We start from the raw sequence: 21,258 nt of genomic DNA, 5'->3' as shown, positions 1-21,258 counted from the left end.
CAATTATGGACGGCTACGGAGGCAGCCTGGCTCAGTATTTCTGCAGGCGACTTTCAATGATTTTTGAGTGCGTGCCACGTCGAGATGTTGCACTACGCATGGCAAATGGATGTCCGACGACACGACACGATCTTAGAACGAATCCCAATACCTTAGTCACTTCACTGAACAGTTCATTTCGATACCAGTGTAATGGTAAACGTCGTATTACTGCCAAGAGGTTACTGCATTAGTGCACATTACAACCGCCCAGTTATGACAAAAAGAAAGAACTATGGAAGCATTTAGTTCATGCATACGAAGGATATTGGGAGCAGTTCTTGTATTACCGTACGCTGATAACCGAAGGGTTGTAAAAGTAATTAGGACACCGAATAGAGTATAAAGAAACTTAAACACGGCCGGCCGTTGTGGCCGAGCGGTTCTAGGCGCTTCAGTCCGTAACCGCGCTGCTGCTACGGTCGCAGGTTAGAATCCTGCCTCGGGCATGGATGTGTGTGATGTCCTTAGGTTAGTTAGGTTTAATTAGTTCTAAGTCTAGGGGACAGATGACATCAGATGTTAAGTCCCATAGTGCTTAGAGCCATTTGAAACCTAATCACCGCTGGTCTCATGCTTTGAGTTCCACAGCGAACAAATCATGTATTCCTGAACAGTTCTTCCATCGCGAAATATGACAAAATTTTTGTTCAACAAAACATCTTTCACACACTATGAACAAAAACTACTATGAGTGCTTTGCTTTTGGACGATTTGTTGTTAACATTTCTCACTTCCTTCAGTTCAGTGTTACTGAAGGTCTTATTTATTTTTGAGTACTTCATACTCAATTTATTTCACTTAAAAGCCATTGCATTTTTCTCACATGGATCTAGCTTAGCAGTGCCACAAGCGAGTTTTGTAAAGGCTGTGAGGTTTTTTGAGACCGTGGTTGTTGAGTTTTGTTGTAAGATTATGTTTAACGACTTTACTTAATAGCATAAGTCCACTTTTCACTGAACTAGATGTCAGTGGAGTTAACAAGTCCATCAAAAAAGTGTTTGTTCGCCTGTTATTTTCATCCCAATTACAGATTTCAGAACTTACAATTACTTTTTGAGTTTATTTAACATTATTTGTTGTTGTTTATTTACTTTATCTTCCACCTGATGGAGGGCATATAAAAACTGTAAATCTGAGAGGCTGTTTCCTAACTGTGGATACGAGCTCTACACTTTGTTTACGTTCTCTTTTTTTGTACTTCATTTTCCAGTATGAATCAGAAATAGAAACACAAACGCATAAAAATGACTCCCCTGACGAAATCGTTAATTAGCAGACTGAGTTGGCTAATACTGCTTTCCTGAAAAACTTCCAGAACGTACTTTCCAGTCTCCAATATAAATAAAGTATATCCAGACATCTGCAGATAAGGTAACAAAAAATGGCTCTGAGCAATAAGCGACTTAACTTCTGAGGTCACCAGTCGCCTAGAACTTAGAACTAATTAAACCTAACCAACCTAAGGACATCACACACATCCATGCCCGAGGCAGGATTCGAACCTGCGACTGGAGCGGTCTCTCGGCTCCAGGCTGTAGCGCCTAGAACCGCACGGCCACTCCGGCAGGCGATAAAGTAACAAATCTTATATTATTGTATGTGTCTACAATGGTCAGTAAGCTACGTGACAGTATATATCTACCGTTTTCAACACTGTTTAAATAGCACATGATGTTTCTTACATATTTTGTTATTCACATTTGTTTCCCACCGTTTTGTAAAATTAGTTTGCAATGCTGTAATTCACTGAATCACATTTATTTCTCTGTTTTAATGCGTATTTAATGTCCTTCATTCGATTTAAAATACGTTTTCCATTTAATATAACAGTAACATACGCCTCCTTTTCCCGAAATGTCATATCTTTATGGTGTATTATTGTGCGGCAGTATCTTTGACTCTAATGAATTTTGTAACCACTCTTTATCTATCATCAGTAAATCCAAATATGTAGCGAAACGGTAATTTGTGTCCAAACGAAATAATGGAAACCGATAAAGTCAGTGTAAAAATTCGCACGTCATAAATGTGATTCGTTGCAGAAAAACTGTAAAAACAGATGTTCCAGAGGGACATTTCATGTAACGTGCTTTCTTTCACAATTCTGTAGTGCAGACATCATTAATACACATTTACGACAGAGAATTATTGTTTATCCGAGGGCAGTTCACCTGTAAACCAACGTAACAAGCGTTCTGACGAAAGGACGCAAGCCGTTTGAGGATGAATTGCACCAGTTCAATAAATTAAACCAAAATGCATTTATGGTTAGTTGCTGCTGTAAACTATAAACAGTTTGTACCTAGAGCAGTGTATTATTATCATTTCTTCGCTTTTCTGTTCCATCTGCGAAATATTTGCGGTATGGATGATAATCCGTACACGTCTATGTACATTCGAATATCTCCGATTTTACCGTCATGGCAGTTACGTGAGACGCGTGCCGGAGAAAGTAACGAATCTCTCGACTCGTTGGGGAAGAAATCTATTTGAAACGTTAAAACAAAGTCATTATCTAACGCATAACTCCGTGCTCCCTATTCTAGCGTAATTGCAGATCCTAGAGAAATCGTACAGAGCTTTGTGATTCTTCTGTACTTTACAGGTAATTCGATAGACTCTTCAAAAGAGTCTCGGTCTGCCTTCCGCACTACTAGACTTTCGAAGCCAATCCACTTTAAATTCTTTTGGATGGATCAGTAACTCCAGTGACTGTTGGAGATATGGTATTAAACAACGTAGCATCTTTTCAGTTTGTACGTGCGTTACGTTAGATTTGACTATCTAAAGATTCTGCCGCATTTCATAAAAAGGATTTTACGATATGATCTTCCAATGCACAAACACTGAATTCATATTTCATCTCATTACGTAACATAGTGGTTAATAACTGTCTTAGCAACATCCTTGACGCCCATCTGATACAGGTCGATAAATTCCAAACTTCTTTCGTTACTATCTCGAAGTTTTTCCAGAACTAAAGACACACTGCATCATCCTCCCATTTTTGACGCTAGTATGCGTGAGAGCACACAAATTAATCACCCTGATTATGTCCTTTATTTATGTGTTCAAACTATAACATGGATAAAATTTCAAATATTCTGAACTGCCGAATGCGAACAACACTCGAAAATACACATTTCTGTACCCGACTGCGCCGAAACTTTCCAGTAATCGTTTCCACTATTAGAACCGCATCAGTATTCATCAAAAATATGCATGAATAATTGACGTGGGGAGATTATACTAAGAGCCGCTCTAATCATACGAAGAAGAGAGAAATCCTAGCCCGCACTGTCAGCGCCTGCTTTTAATCCCGGCCATATGTTATGGTAATTCCTGGAGTCATCTCGCAGCCTTTCAAAAACGAACAAAACCACAGTGTGGGCCCGCCTGCTTTCGTCGCAAGATGGAATTTCAAAACCGCACCTCTGCTGAGAGCCAGGGATCGCCTGCTACGCAGCCGGACTACTAATTAACACCGGCAGTAGCTCTGCGCGGTCGGGTATCGCTTACGTCACACAGTGCTCGGGTAAACTTGAGTCCTGCCGTCGGCGCTCTCTGATCCGCATATCAGAGAAAATACCACCACCTGCGAGATTTGTGACACCGTACACGTACGGTAACATGGTATGTGCGAATTGTAACTCCGGTCAATAATGTTTATGGAACCAAAGTCATGAACGTTATTACACAGACGGCGAATTTGTTAAGAGCCGATACAGGATATCACATTCTAAATCCTTATTTGTAAAATTTATCAGCAACATATGGAATCTAACAAAAAAATTCTGGCTGGTCGCTCTAAACTGTAATAAAGGAAACATCACCTTACATACGTTCGATGAAGTTCACACAGATACACCATTTTAGTGCATAAAATAACAGAATGGACGAACAATTGTGGCTATTCCTGTCGATACCTCTTTTAAGGGAGTGTTAGATTCAGTTGATGGATCGGATGATTTGGGAGAAAAACCAATACTTTTGCTTATTCGGATGATTGAAAACGAAGAAGTCTCCGAAGCAAAAGTGTAAACACGGACAAATTGATCGTTCGGATTATGAGTAGTGCTGAACTCATAAAAGAACGGTATGATGACCTCAGAAGAGCTAAACGTGATGTTTTCAGGAGAATTTGAGACAGCATGAATTCGGAATTTAAACTTATTAAAACCATGTTTGAACATAATGATCTGCGTTCGCAGAACACCTTCTGCGAGTATCTGTTTGGGTTACATTCTAACAACTGTGAGGACGAATCCACGCTGCAGAAATTGGTTATTTAGTCTTTTGGCAGGTAATCACATTAATCTGACTGGAATGTGTACTTTCAGATCAGAATACAAGTAGTACGTCTCTGGGCTTTATGGGCAATGGTATGTGCCCTGTGCATGGCAGTATACATAGTAGCATGCTCGCGAAGTCTCACACTCTGATGGCCTACATTCAGGGGCAGGTTGGATGGCGAGAGGAGAGGTGGAGAAGAAGATTTGGCATGTGTACCTTCTTAAGCAACATCCCTTTCTTGAAAATAGATCTCCTATTTCAATGGTCACTGAAATTGCTCTTCCAGTCACAGCTTTGTATTCTACCAGCCATTAAAAGTAAACAGCCTATCAGTATGTATTTGAGAGTCGGCAATCTTGCCCTCTCTACCCCACTTGTCGCCCAAATATGACTGTAGTTTGATATTTTGACCGTCCTTGGTGCAAGGCACAATGAAACTTCAAATTAAATATCACAATATTATTTCCGTCTCTATATTTATGTATTATCGCTCCACAACACTACAGAATATATATGGTTCACTTATTAGCATTACGGATCACACTCGCAAGTTGGTGGTGAGGATGATTCGAACTTTGTACATCTCATAGCATGCAAGGTACAAGGGACGCTCAAATTATGTATGACAATGTTATTCCCATGTCCTAAATGTCGAAGTGATTTGTCAAAAACTCCATTTATTTCGGCTAAAACCTATGCATCGCCAGCCAGTGTCCGATGACCAGGCTACAACACGTTTAGTGACAAGATCCTCTCTCCGTGATTCCAGAATCTGTACGCTGCCAGACACAGCCGTTGCATACAATCTATACAAAACTCGTAACCGGAGTTCGATGAACATTGAAAGGCATATATGGCACTCGGAGACTGCCTCCCCAGTGCCGGAATCCGCAAGATGCTGGAAACTATACTTTTCATTTTTTTATAACAGAGCATTTGGGTAAATCTTGCCACTTTTTTCCGCATAGTAACGTTGTTCAGACGTGTCACATTCTGTTGGATGTTTGATGACACCTCTTCCACATATTGTGGCAGAATTTGGATGTACACCTTTAAATTTACTACTTTAGCAAACGAATGGTCATTAAATTTAGTTATTCCATCAGTTTTAACTCTGCAAATGGCTTTTATGTTGCTAGATGCGCATTGTCAATACCACCAGAATTAGATACCGTGCAACACTCTTTTTTATACAGATTCAAATGGGGACAGAGGACTGTAAATAGATTTTACGTGCATCATCTAATATAGTCACGCTGCAAAAGTAAAACGGAGGACATTTAGTGATATTAAAATTAGGTCTAATTTCACATCCTCATCTGAAACAAGGAAGATCATCAGTAATCTAAAAAGTAAAAGTTTGTTTGGGATGGATAATGTCTCCGATAAAATACAAAAAAAGATTTTACCATGTAATATGTAATGTTATTAATGACTTATGTAATGCGTCATTCATTCAGGGTGCTTTAGCACAAAGACTGAATTATTCCATTATTAGAAGACGTGACTCCAGAGGTGTCAATAACTACCACCCATTGTCATTCATTATATCATTTTCTAAAATATTTGAGATTGTAATGTACTGCAGGATTGTCCCGTATCTGTGTAACAATAGGATACTTAAACAGTGACAGTTTGAATTTCAAAAGCCCCATTCTATTTACTCAACTATTTATATACACTCGTGCTCAGAAAAATAAGGAAAAAAAAGCAGAAACCTTCAGCGACTAGAGATAGGACGTTCATATTCGCAGGCCACGTACATTAGTATATTCTGCAGAAATGATTAGCATTTGAACCAAGTCTGCCGGCGGGTTCAGAGTCAACATCGATATCGCGGTGCAACGCCACCTATCGATAGAATGTGCTTGCAGCTCTCGTTGTCGCTATAAACAGAAGATAATCGATCAGTGTGACTTGAGCAGACTTGCAGGATGCCTCACAGACGTATGAGCGAACCATATAGTCAGATCAGTGAGTTTGAAAGAGGGCGCGTGAGAGAAAGTGATGCATCTATCCGGAAAACTGCTGCTCGTGTAGGATGAAGTGTTTCGACAGCGCAATGAGTGTGGGCAGAATGCTTCACGGAAAGTCGCAGAACACGACGAGACGGGTCAGGTCACAGCACTCAGAATACCCCTGAGAAGATCGACACCTCATCCGAATAACATTGCAGGACAGATCTGCGTCCTCCTCGGCTCTGGCTCAACAGTGTAACACATTGTACATTATCAGGGTGACAGGCCGTTGTTTTTTATTAGGGCATGGGTGAGGTGCTCGTCGTCCTCTTCTCTTTCGACAAACGTGGAAAGACAGGCTAGACGGCTACGGTGTATGGGTTGACGTCACTGGGGACAGGAATGACATCAGATTGTTTTCGGTCGAATCGAGGTTCTGTTTGTTTGAACATGATGGTCGCATTCTGGTTCGCCGCAGACAGGGGGAGCAGCATCACAGTGACTGCATTGGCACAAGGCATACAGCGATAACTCAAGGCCTTATGGTGGGTGTGGGTTGCTATTAGGGACAACCTCAAATCACATTTGGTGCTTGTCCAGGGCACTGTGACCAGCGTGACGTACGTGAATGACATCCTGCGACCCGTAGCCATAACCCTTTCTGCACAGCACCCCAGACGCCATTTTCCACCAAGACAATGCACGACCTCATGTTGCTGCACGAACACGTGCCTCCTATGTGTCACAGGATGTCAACCTTTTGCCTTGGCCCGCCAGAGCACCAGACTTGTCGACAATCTAAAATGTGGGGTATGTGGTGAAACGACAGGTGCGGTTCTGTGGTCAATGCCAACCACCAAAGATGAACTTTAGAACCAGGTGTCTGCAGCATGGATGGCTATACCACACGACGCCACTCGCGCATTATATGCGTCTGTGCCATCACACGTGGAACTAGTTATCAGCGACCATAGCGGACCCTGCGCCTGCTTGGTAATGCTACAGATGCTTAACCGAGGTGTTCGAAATGCTAATCATTTCTGCAGAACATACTAATGTACACGTCCTGTGAATATAAACCTCTTGTCTACACTCGTTCAAAATTTTCTGCTTTTTCTGCACATGAGCGTATTTACTGAGCACATTGTAATACCTTTAAAACATAAAATATCACCAGTTGGGATCTTCTCTGACTTACTGAAGTCGTTTACTTGTGTCATTTACAATGTTCTGTTACAGAAGTCAGATTAGCCCAACAACTGTATGATTTTCCTCTAGTTCAAGAAACAGAATGCAGAAGTTACAAAGAGGGAAACCGCATCGTGTGTATGGGGAGAAATTAGAATAGCACGCCCACACGGTTCGATCATTGGCCAAATATTGTTCTTGCTTTACGTTAATGATATTCTATTTGATTTCAGTCAGGAGGCAGAAATTAGTCCTGTTTGCAGGTGACACAAGAATTATTGTGAAGCTGTACAAAGAAGCACCAACAGAGGAAATAGTAAATAATGTTTTTGTGAAATTTATTCAATGGTTTTACGGGAGCGGGCTAGCTTTAAACTTAAAGAAAACGCATTTCATCCAGTTCTGTTCTGCCAGAAATATCTCACCTCCCACTAACTTAAAGTACCAACAAGAAATAATAAACAGGATGGAAAAATGTAAGTTCTTACGTGCCTATATTGGTGAAAAAATCAATAGTACACCTGCTAAAACGTTTAGGTCTAGCTACTTTTGCCATATCAATAGCTGCCAAATTTAGGGATACAGAAGTCAATTAATTAACATATTTTCCTGTTTTAGTGCGTTCATGTGTTATAGAATAATATTCTGAGGTAACTCGTTACTTATGCAAAAAGTACTCATTGCATAAAAAAGAAAGTAATTAGAGTTATGTCTCGAGCTCATACATGTACATCTTGCAGATATCCTCAAGCAGCTGGGAATATTAACCACTGCCTTATGAAATTTTCTATCAATAATACACCTACGTTTTAGAGCAACAGAGATATTCAAAACGCACTGGAAGGAAAAAATAATTTGAATAATCCTGTAATGAATCTAACGTTGGCAAAGAAAGAGTTAAAATATGCAACTATAAAACTATTTGACGATCTACCCGCAGAAATAAAAAGTGTGACAGATAGCAAAAGTGTTTTCGAAGTTAGGTTACAGATGTTTCTCCTTGACAACTCCTACTACATCACCAAGGAATTCTTCAATAGAGATAACCAGTCATTAAAAACCGCCAATAGTAGTATTTAGCTATTGTAATATTTTTTATTATTTTTAGTTGTATATAAGACTTCCAGATCTTTTCTGTTGACATAACATTTATCACGAACCAATTAAGTAGTTAACGTCCTTAGATGTATCATTTTCTGCGAGTACTCTAACACATGGTCTTTTTCCGTTGGTATTTACAGCAAATACTACCAGTCACATCCAGATTTTTCCGAACATTGTGTTTAAGGTAATTTCTTCACAAATATGCATTGAATTGTTCATTTCCCAGCGTCAGATTAAATTCTTCCTTCATGCAGTTGATTTCACCAAATACTGCAATTTGCAATGTTTACGTCAACCTCCTCAAATTTCATTTTCCTTGTGGACAAATATATTTGGACCTAAAGGAGTAATTTCTGTAGTAGGGAATGGTTTAGGTCGGTTCCATAAACCGCTCATTTTTCGGAAGACCTACTGAAGAACGTTACTCGTGGGAACGAATCGTAATTCAGAAATATCTGTATTTTGTGGTACTGTGGAGAACAGTATCCTGGACTGAGAAGAATATGTTTCTCCTGCTTCAAGATAATAGTCATGTAGACATGTATGTCATATTTTCTGGAATCTGTTTTGACAGTGTCCACATAGTTTACAGCTAAATAATTAAAACTACAGTCAGACAAAAGACTTTATAATCTTTTCTTGGTCTTGATTGTGTGGAATGTTTATTTGCACACCATTCTACCTTTGTGTATTCTTTTTGCACCAGTAGACAAACTACAACGCTGTTAAACACATTATAACAATTCTTCCGTAAACTAACCTACAGTCTACATTACACAGAAGCCATTTGGCGTTTTACATTTAATACACTTAGGTAGTCTACCACAGGTTCAAACACATCATCCATTCTGTAATAGTAAATCATAACTTCCGGTCTAGTGAAAGCATGTTCTTTCGTCTAGAAAGACGCAAATATTTCTCCTGGGAGCATGTTGAGGACAGTATAAAATTGGTAATGTGTTTAATGATATCATTTTTCACTCCTGTGCTTCCGATTTGACACATAAATTTGCTATGCATCTTTACTCTATTCACAGAGCTCGTCCATATTAAACAATCCCATCCAGCTGTCTTATCGTGGTCAGCATTGTTGTTTCGTCTGTAGTCTCCTTGCACACAGAAGTGGTGGTGTGAAGCTAGGTAACCAGTTAACATTCTCAGAAAAACCTTGCGTTGTACCCAAATCCATAAGGTGATAGAGGCGAGCAGACAGTTCACACATCGGCCTTACGCTCGGAGATACTTAATCTCACCACTGTCTAACACTCACACCTGACTGAGGATAAACCTGTCAGATACTGCTAAGTGAAAACCTGTGTGGCAACAGAGTTTCCAGGGCTGTCTTGCGCCACCAGATGTGTCGCTGTGGCCAACACTGGTTCTAGCCAGTTCCAGAAAGCGGCTAGTTCATCCTGTGTCCGAGCACAACCAACACAGTCTTTATCCATTTGCTGCTTAGTGAAAAATACATAAAATCACGAAAAAAATCTTCATATCTGACTGTGCGAAAGGAGACGAAGGAACTCCACTCCACTAAAATTACGACAGTTAAGAAATATGGGTACGAAAAATAAAACTTAGCACTAAAATTTGGACTACAGAGTTAGCCCACGAGGTAGTAAGGGTCACGAAGTAAAAAAAATTGATAGAACATCAATACCGCTAATAAAAACAGAAAAAATGTTACTTTCCACTTCTCCTTAGAAGTCCATAAGAAAATTGTCAAATTAAGCAATGTACAAGAGTCATTCAATAAGTAAAGCAACGCATTTTTTGTCGGCCAGTTTCTGTCGAAAAAATGTGAAATTTGTTACGGGACATAGTGGAATATTCGCGCTTCATCTCCCTACACTTTCATAAAGTTCAGTAAGGTGGCGGGACCCAACATAGCCTTCAGGGAATTTGGAAATTTGTGGTAAGTTCCTATGGGACCAAACTGCTGAGGTCATCGGTCCCTAGGCTTACACACTGCTTAATGTAACTTAAACTTACACTAAGGACTGACAATACGCACACCAATGCCCGAGGGAAGATCGAACTTCCGACGGGGAGAGCCGCGCGAACCGTGGCAAGGCGTCATAGATCGCACGGCTACCCCGCGCTGCACAGCCTACCAAATTGAATCTATAGCAAAGGTGTGATCCAGAGAGCTTTCATTGAGTTTCTTTATGCCTAAAACCAGAGCACAGCAGATAATCATAGTTGCTTGCGTAAAGTTTACGGATACCTATATCTGCGCTATTTTTCGTAACTATAATTGTACGCCATTTCCGGTTCCTAACGGTTCTAATTTACTCTCATCATCCGTTGAGTGTATACAGAAACATTATGAGAACTTATTGTCGGAAGATGTGCTTACAAACCATAAAATTCTCTATGTGCAATACTAATTTCAGTTATTTTTTACTACTTATTTGTCTTTCTGACAGACATATTCTTGATGCTGATAATACTTAATAATATTTAACGGGATGATACACTTCCTTATTATATCGTTTGTTGCAACTGTTTTCACATAATTTATTACGAATGTCAATGTCTGGGAAGGATTTTATACGGATGTTTGCAAAGCGTAGATCAGTACAACTGCATGCAGAGTTAAATCGCGTGTGCCGTTTGAATGACCTTTTTTTTCATTGAAGTCGTGTGGGAAGTACGCCTTTCCGTGTCGCTAACCGCAATTCCACATCCCTTTCATATATTTTTTCTGAGTTTATTCAATATGCCTTTGATCATATGGCATTATTAATTCAGTGGATTTTCGTACGGAATGGTTCTCTTCATGAGCATTAACTTTAATATTACACAAACAAGCGGATCGAGCCTTTGAGCTTTGTTCGAAAGAGACTACTTTTTTATTTTTGATTCAATTAGTTAACATGCGTTAAGCTTGTAAATTAATCCCAACGTGCTGAAACAAACTGTTCCGCAGGGTGATGCTTACATTAACGACTTCATCGTTACGTACGGTGGTAGTTATTATAAACGTGATTATTCTGAGACCAGTGCTATCACGGAAAAGATAGCTGCCAATCATATTCAGGTGATTTGATCGACGTAGCAGTAAGCAGTCATTTCCACGAGAATGTGACACAGCCGTTGACCGAAACTTAGTGACGTAGCAGACTTGCTAAGACGATGGACGCATTCGCAAAGTCATGGTTCAAGTAGGTGTCACGTACCATAGTGTCTTATTTAGTTGCCTGGGTTACCTATTCCTTCCAGTCAAAAGGAAGCCGTTAAATACATTCACTACCGCCTTAATCCGCTTCATTATAGGCTTATCAGTGGCGGCCGCTAATTTCTAAGGACATATACTGAAGCTGTACTTATGGCACACATGAGACTTTCAGAAAATGAACTGGATATGCACTACTGTAAAAGTTAGAAATGTACCTCGATGCTGTTTAGCAACACCACGTAGTTCTTCTGGGCGCACAATCCGCTACACAGATGATCAACACCGTGAATAAACCACTAACTACTGGAATCGATCTGGAACCGATCGACCGCTGCGGTCGCAGGTTCGAATCCTGCCTCGGGCATGGATGTGTGTGATGTCCTTAGATTAGTTAGGTTTAATTAGTCCTAAGTTCTAGGCGACTGACGACCTCAGAAGTTAAGTCGCATAGTGCCCAGAGCCATTTGAACCATTTTTGAACTGGTATCGATTAATGGTTCTCTATTTATTACTAAATATGACCAGCGAAGTACATTGTGCAGTAGACCTAGCTTCTTGAGGATTTGTCAGTGTTTACTGATGACGATAAACTAAAAAGTAAACTTTAAGCTGTGCCTTTACCACTTTCTAAGTTCTTTTCTATTATTTCGGGGATATAGTCCAATTTATATCTTCGTCTACACTTTCCCCCCTGAGAGGTTCCGTGTAGTACCACGGAATTTATTCCTTTCTTCTTGTCGGCGTATTCCACATACACCTTTCCTCAACAGTTTTCCAGAGAACCTTGTATTGAAAGAGTTTTACATGTTGCAGCCCAAGTTCGGCAAAGATAAATGTAGTGAATAAATTTGCTAGGCCCCACACTGTGGACAAATTAATATAGTGATTGGTTTAAATCTGTTATAGCCTTTTAATAAGTGACAGATTCTTATTACTACTACATTTGATAAATTATAATATAATCGCTCTTGTGTGCGGGATTAGCACGTCAGTAATAAGTCAAAAGCTTACGTTTGGCAGCTGCAGAAATGTGTTCTGAGAAGGCAAAACATTACGAAAATTGCCTATGGCGAGACCGAATGCCACTTGTTAGCGTAGAGAGCACGTGACGAGTTCAGAAAACTACACAGGGTGGTCCGAAACAGTCTGAAAAGCTTTTTAATAGTGTTGCAGGGTAGGTTGAGCTGAGAAGTAATTGTTGCGAAAGAAAATCTATACTTTACACCGTTTACGATTTAGTTAGCTTTGAATGTAACCAGTCAGATCATTCCACGATCAAATCCAACCAGTCTGCCAGAGGTGCTGTTGCCAAACGTGCTCTTTGTTCGGTAGGCTGGAGAAAACAAGAAAGACACGCAAAACCATCGGACGGTGGTGAGTTCGATCCCTGCTATCATCCAGTGACCAGTTCTTGTATTGCTCTCTTGTTTGGCTTGAGGAAACCAAACGAAGAATATGTTTGGCAACACGGTCTCTGGCAGGCTGTTCGATTTTGTGCATACAATGACTTGACTGGTTATTGCTAATGAAATTGGAAACGTTGCAGGATAACGAATTTTCTTGACAATTATTTCTTAGCGCAGCCTATCGTGTAATATCCTAACGAGATTTTAATGCTTTTGCTGACCACCCTGTACATGCCAAACAGAGACGAATCATTCTAGGGAACACATTCGAATTTCAAGACTGTGTGAAGACACCCGGAGCCACATAACCACCAAGGACTTTTCCAGTCCGTGGCGCCCAGATTCGCTGCTGCGTTGTGTTCGAGAGGTGGACCATCAGGTGGTCATAATTTTTTGGCTCATCGTTATACACTGAAGCGCCAAAGAAACTGGTCTAGGCATGCGTATTCAAGTACAGAGATACGTAAACAGGCAGAATACGTCTGCAACGCCTGCACAAGACAACAAGTACCTGATGCATCATCGATATGGGCTTTAGGAGCAGAAGGCACACTCGTGTACCCTTAATGACTGCACGACACAAAACTTTACGCCACGCCTGGGCTGTTGATGACTGGAAACGTGTTGCGTGGTCGGACGAGCCTCGGTTCAAATTGTATCGCGTATGTGGGCGTGCTCGGGTGTGGAGACAACTTCGCGAATCCATGGACCCTGCGTGTTAGCAGTCGACTGTTCAAGCTGGTGAAGGCTCTTTAATGATATGGGCCGCGTGCAGTTGGAGTGATATGTGAGCCCCAATACGCCTAGATACGACTCTGACAGGTGACACGAACGTAGGAATCCTGTCTGATCGCCCGCATCCATTCGTGTCCATTGTGCGTTTCGACGGACTTGGGCAAGACAATGAGACACCCCACACGTCCAAAATCGCTACAGAGGGGCTGCAGGAACACTCTTCTGAGTTTAAACACTTCCGCTGGCCACCAAACACCCCAGACATGAACATTATTGAGCATACCTGGGATGCTTTGCAACGTGCTGGTCAGAAGAGATCTACGGCCCGTCGTATTCTTGTGGACTTATGGACAGCCCTGCAGGACTCATGGTGACAATTCCCTCCAGCAGTACTTCAGACATTGAAATGCCACGTCGTGTTGCGGCAGTTCTGCGTGCTCGCGGGGGTCCTACACGATATAAGGCAGGTATACTAGTTTCTTTGGTTCTTAAGTGCATGTGGATTATGTTACGATTACTTTTATCATAAACTGTGTTTCTACAGTGGCTGTCTTCAGTTAACTTCACAAAGACTATTGCAGCTTATGTATGTCCGTCCTTACGGGTACTATGAAAAAGGTAGCATGCCGATATGTCCCTATTTTTATGAAAATCTCTCAGTATCGTTACCAGATTATTTATTTTTGCTGAGAGACATGCGGACCAATGGTAGACGAAATATCGTGCAAGTGATTATACGAGGGGCGTTTGAAAAGTCCGTGCAAAAATAAAAACTACTTATGTGTTTGTCGAAAAATAAAAAAGGTTTACCCCAGAGTCTCCTTTTAGACTTATACACGTCGTCCAACGGTGTTCTAATTTGTTGATCCCTTCTGAATGATAATTGGGGAACAAATAGTAGTCCGACGGAGACAGGTCTGGAGAATAGGATTCCAGCTCGTTTCGCATCCCCTCTGTTTCCATTAATTTTGCTACCACAACTGCTGAGGTGCGTGCTGGTGCTTGGTCGTGATGGAAAAGACATTTTTGAGATCCAATCGCCGGCGTTTATCTTGCAGCTCGGTTTTCAAACGGTCCAATAACGATGAATAATATGCACCTGTAATAGTTTTACCCTTTTCGAGATAGTCGATGAGGATTATCCCTTGCGAATCCCAAAAGACAGTCGCCATAACCTTCCCGACCGAAGGAATGGTCTTCGCCTTTTTTGGTGCAGATTCTCCCTTGGTAACCCATTGTTTAGATTGTTGTTTGGTCTCAGGAGTGAGCAATTGCGGAACCCATCTTACGAATAGCTTTCTCGTGTCCAAATGTTTATGCAAAATATTATTTACCGTTCATTCGAGATGCCCACAGCACTAGCAATCTTACGCACCCTAACTCTTCTGTCATCCATCACCATATCACGGATTTTATCAATGACTTCTGGAGGCGTAACCTCCACAGGGCGTCGAGAACGTTCATCAGCACTTGTGCCCATGTGGCCACTCCGAAAATTTCGAAACCACTCACAAACTGTTCTAATCGAAGGTGCAGAGTCACCTTAATGTTTATGAAGCTTCTCTTTAATCTCCTGAGGCGTTTAGCCTTTCGTAAAGTAATGTTTAATCACCACACGAAATTCGTTTTCGTCCATTTATTGACAATCACTCGACTTCCTTGATTCACACGAATGCCAAACATAAAGAAATAGACCAATATGGCTGAAACTCGGTGTGCGTTCTTTCCAAAGATGCCAATAACTAAACATGATCTCGGTACTCGCCGGTGGTGCCATCTCTTGACTTTGCATGGACTTTTGAAACGCCCCTCGTAAGCATGTCATTAACAGTCAAAGATTGGTCGCTGGCGCTAAGTGACTGTGGGTGGGAGATGAGGACAGATCGTCAGAGCAGTGTTGAGGACGAGACGGGCACTGCGTTTCATCTCATCGGTGTTCGTGAGTGTAATGTTCACAAGACAGCTTTTGAGCGATCTCCGATCTGTCTTCTTAAGGACAACATTGGAGCCATTCTCTATTCTATCAGTGGATGTTCCTCACGGAGACGACCTCTGCCCTCCCATTTTATACGGTTTTCTGTGGGAGCGTCCTCACGTGGATAATGGCCAATCGAATTATTTAAAGCAAGATTTCATAACTACTGAGGAGCACCCACGTTTGCCATGGTGAAGAAGGCACATAATTGCCAACAATGCTTCTTCTCGGAACGCTTTTCTTAGTAGCAGAAGCTATGTAAAAATACCCAAAACCTATAGAATAACGTGTCCTTTATTCAGCTCTATCTCCTGGCATATTCTGTTGTACCAATTTCTGTGTGAGTATAGTGGGCCTAGCAGGGGTTGGACTCGTACCAGCCCCTTTCTGCCTGGCAATGGGAAATGGAGGCATACGTGCTACATGGCGACCTCAAAGGCTTCTCTGTGGCTGTCGAATCTCTGGAACAGTTCTGAAGCGAATGCCACGATGTGGTTCCTTCATCTTCGGAATCAAATCAAAGTCACAAGGACTTAAGTCCGGGGAGTATGGTGGATGGTACTGTACTTCCCAGTCCCATCGACCGAATAGAGCAGCCACAGCTTGCGCTGTGTACGCCCGCGCATTGTATTGCAAAATGATGGATGGGTTGCGCAGAAAGTGCCACCGTTTCTTTCGCAAAGCTGGTCACAGGTGATGTTCAAAAACGAACAGTAATATGACTTAAGCCCTTGTGACTTTGATTTGATTTCAAAGATGAAGGAACCACTTCGTGGCATTCGCTTCAGAACTGTTCCAGAGATTCGACAGGCAGTAGACCTCTCCATTCGCACCATCACCAGAACAGGCTCTGTTAACGGTATACTACGCCTTCCACAACGGGTTCTACACAACGCTGGTGACTACTTTGAAGGACAGTAACAGGTGCAAACATGTTACTCTTTTGCATCGGTTGTGAATAAATAGTTGCCACTATTTAAGTTCCAACCCTCGTACATAATGTAACTGAACTTTTAACTCTAATAAATTATGAGATTTCCTGAAAATTTTCGGTACCTAAGTGGCGTACACAGGCAATCCACATAATGAAATTAAGCATTGGAGTTATAATTAATGAGATATATGCAGCTGTAACATCCCCCTCACAATTGTTCGCAATTAAGGATCATGTTGCTCATCATTCAGTTTAGATCTGTAAATATTTTTTGTATATTACTTTTTAGAGAATGTTTTTCACAGAGATAAGTACTGCCGAATGCGAAAAAAAAAATCCGTAAGCAAACTTGTGCAACTGATCAAACAGTTGGAATGGAAGATCCATACAAAATTCCTAAAATGATGAATTTAATATTTATCTTTATAAAAATCGCTACACTGCAAATCAACCATTTCCATTTGAAAATCTGGAGCAAGAGTTTATATACAGGTGTTAGCAATTGCATCCAAACTTGAAAACCGACTCAAAATTCATTTTTAAAGCACTCAGAATTAAAGTTGCAAAATCTGCCATAAATGGAGTCTTGTTTGCTGAATGGAATGTTTGGCATGTATTAAAAAGCAAGAAACACTTTTGATCGGGAGAGACTTAAAAAAAATTGTCGAAAGGAATTAATAAACGTGTCCAAATCACACAATGGCTCCTTTTCTCCTAATAATTTTAAATTAAGATCGATCATATGTTTAGTTAAATCTGTAGAAAAGATAACTTCCAAAACCACTCACTGATTTATAACAGCCCTATCCCTTTTACTCAAGAAAATATCGATTGTTATTTGGACCTCAAAAAATCGGGCCAGAACTTTGCCACAGTAAAGTCAGCGTAATGCTGTATAATATGGTAAATCATTTTCTTCATTTTTTCAACAAACTCGGGGAATTGACGATGGTTGAGAGCGTATGATCATGGCTGACTTTAAAACTTCTGACAGACGCAAGAATTTTCCGCACGAAGACTGTTGATCAATGATGCAATGTACGATTAATGATTTTGATCCGCCGTCATTATCTATCGCCTTTGACACAAGAGTAAGGACACCATTATTTTTTCCATTCATGTTTTTCCTAGCATCAGTTGTGTTACGCCTTTAGTTTTTTCAGTGGAGGTTGTTTATCTAAATAGCATTTTCTATTTCCATAAAAATTTCTTCTCCCGTGGCCGTGTCAAGAATGCTATGAACGTCAAGAACTTCTCCGTGCACTTCATAACGTTTGTTTATACCTCGAACAAAAACAAATACCTGTGGATTATCCGAAGCGTCTGTTGACTCACCCAGAGCCAAGGAGAACCACTTTAAGGGTAGAGTTTTCTCAGACACCTGAGATAATATATTTTCAGCAATATTACTTATTCCTTAAGCCAGACAATGTTTTCGACAAAATGATGTTTTGAAATAAATTAGCTTTGTCTGGCCACATTTCTTCAACTGCTGCAATCATGCAATCCTATATTAATTCGCCGTCCGTCAATGGCTTTTTTGCTGTAGAGCGGACCACTTATAAACTAGCACGAGTTGTTGCTTCTCGTTCAGTATTTATTTCCTTAAACATCATTTGCTGAGGGTTCAGACCGCATTTCAAAGACGCGTATGGTTCTGTCCGCTGGTTTCCCGTAAATATGGAGTAACTCTGAGAATGTTCAGTGTCATAATGACGTTTTATATTGTATCTTTTGAGAACTGATATTGTTTCATTACAAATTATACCAATTGCCCTATTACACGACTCAGTTACAAAATATTGATATCCCCACTACTCTTCAAAATTTCTGCTCTCAGTGTCTATCTTCCGTTTCTTGATCATATTCACACAAATCGTCTCAAAAGGAATCAAATCAAACCAATTAGCACTATTAAGAGCAGAGGTTCTGAGTAAATCATTGCACTTGATTTATCTTTAAGCTAATTTTAATCAAAGAGTCACTGTCAAACACAATGTACCTTCACTAAGAAACTATAGTTACAAAACACATCAGCGTCACTCTATTTTGCTTTTGAGATCGCACAAGTTGCCGTTACCCACAGCCGGAAAACGTCACAACTATACATTTAGCGTTGTTGGAAAGAACCGTAACAATACATTAATTGCGACATGCACATCGGTTGTCACCGCAGCAGTCTGTTGGTATGTTTAACTATAGTTTGTCCAACTTTCCATGAGTCTTACCAGCGGCGACCGAAGAGGCAACACATATGTCGCCGAGAGGCGAGGAATATTTATGTTGGTAGACATGTCGCGTTGCTGATACTATAGGCAGCTCGCGCTACGTTCTGGCCATTTGCTTTGATACTAACGGTGCACGAAAGTGACAAGGTTTCGTGAAAGCGCGTTATGATGACCTTCACGAGTGGCATTTATTTGTAGCAATACACATGAAATGAAATAAAGGTCACAGCTCAAGGTGGAACAATAAGCACTACACATCGTAATGGCTACAGCAGTGCCACCCTTTGCCGGTGTCTGGTCGTAAGGACTGACAGCAGTGGTAAGCGTCACGAAAACTTCTGAATTACATCAGGCCTCAAGAAAACAGACAACCAGACTTCTCTATTGAGCTTTAGTAGAAGAGCCAGCGCCTTTCTTGAGCTAAGATATTTGGGGAACCCTGCCGCAGAATACTCTTCGTAAAAACGAACTGGGATTCCATTCAGACCCGGCCACTTAATTGTTTTCGACTCAGTTGTTGTTTGCGCCAGGAATGTACACTCCTGGAAATGGAAAAAAGAACACATTGACACCGGTGTGTCAGGCCCACCATACTTGCTCCGGACACTGCGAGAGGGCTGTACAAGCAATGATCACACGCACGGCACAGCGGACACACCAGGAACCGCGGTGTTGGCCGTCGAATGGCGCTAGCTGCGCAGCATTTGTGCACCGCCGCCGTCAGTGTCAGCCAGTTTGCCGTGGCATACGGAGCTCCATCGCAGTCTTTAACACTGGTAGCATGCCGCGACAGCATGGACGTGAACCGTATGTGCAGTTGACGGACTTTGAGCGAGGGCGTATAGTGGGCATGCCGGAGGCCGGGTGGACGTACCGCCGAATTGCTCAACACGTGGGGCGTGAGGTCTCCACAGTACATCGATGTTGTCGCCAGTGGTCGGCGGAAGGTGCACGTGCCCGTCGACCTGGGACCGGACCGCAGCGACGCACGGATGCACGCCAAGACCGTAGGATCCTACGCAGTGCCGTAGGGGACCGCACCGCCACTTCCCAGCAAATTAGGGACACTGTTGCTCCTGGGGTATCGGCGAGGACCATTCGCAACCGTCTCCATGAAGCTGGGCTACAGTCCCGCACACCGTTAGGCCGTCTTCCGCTCACGCCCCAACATCGTGCAGCCCGCCTCCAGTGGTGTCGCGACAGGCGTGAATGGAGGGACGAATGGAGACGTGTCGTCTTCAGCGATGAGAGTCGCTTCTGCCTTGGTGCCAATGATGGTCGTATGCGTTTTTGGCGCCGTGCAGGTGAGCGCCACAATCAGGACTGCATACGACCGAGGCACACAGGGCCAACACCCGGCATCATGGTGTGGGGAGCGATCTCCTACACTGGCCGTACACCACTGGTGATCGTCGAGGGGACACTGAATAGTGCACGGTACATCCAAACCGTCATCGAACCCATCGTTCTACCATTCCTAGACCGGCAAGGGAACGTGCTGTTCCAACAGGACAATGCACGTCCGCATGTATCCCGTGCCACCCAACGTGCTCTAGAAGGTGTAAGTCAACTAACCTGGCCAGCAAGATCTCCGGATCTGTCCCCCATTGAGCATGTTTGGGACTGGATGAAGCGTCGTCTCACGCGGTCTGCACGTCCAGCACGAACGCTGGTCCAACTGAGGCGCCAGGTGGAAATGGCATGGCAAGCCGTTCCACAGGACTACATCCAGCATCTCTACGATCGTCTCCATGGGAGAATAGCAGCCTGCATTGCTGCGAAAGGTGGATATACACTGTACTAGTGCCGACATTGTGCATGCTCTGTTGCCTGTGTCTATGTGCCTGTGGTTCTGTCAGTGTGATCATGTGATGTATCTGACCCCAGGAATGTGTCAATAAAGTTTCCTCTTCCTGGGACAATGAATTCACGGTGTTCTTATTTCAATTTCCAGGAGTGTATAATATACTGCTCCGCCATGCGAGAGTCTGTACGACGGTCTAACGACGGTATGTTTGAACGATCTTCCTGCGTGAATAATTTCTTAAACACTAAATTTAAAACTTCAGTTTTGCTATCTTCTATTGCCACACCAGACTGGTCAAAGAGTGACTGAATAGAGGCCTTCCACCTGCTATGCTATTTTACGGAGGTCCAGAATTTTCTCGTGTTCTCGGCAAGATCTTTTCTAAGGTATGACGGTGGTGCTGCTAC

Source organism: Schistocerca americana, chromosome 1, assembly GCF_021461395.2.
Source record: "Schistocerca americana isolate TAMUIC-IGC-003095 chromosome 1, iqSchAmer2.1, whole genome shotgun sequence".
Taxonomy (NCBI): Eukaryota; Metazoa; Arthropoda; class Insecta; order Orthoptera; family Acrididae; genus Schistocerca; species Schistocerca americana.
This window is presented reverse-complemented; position numbering follows the sequence as displayed.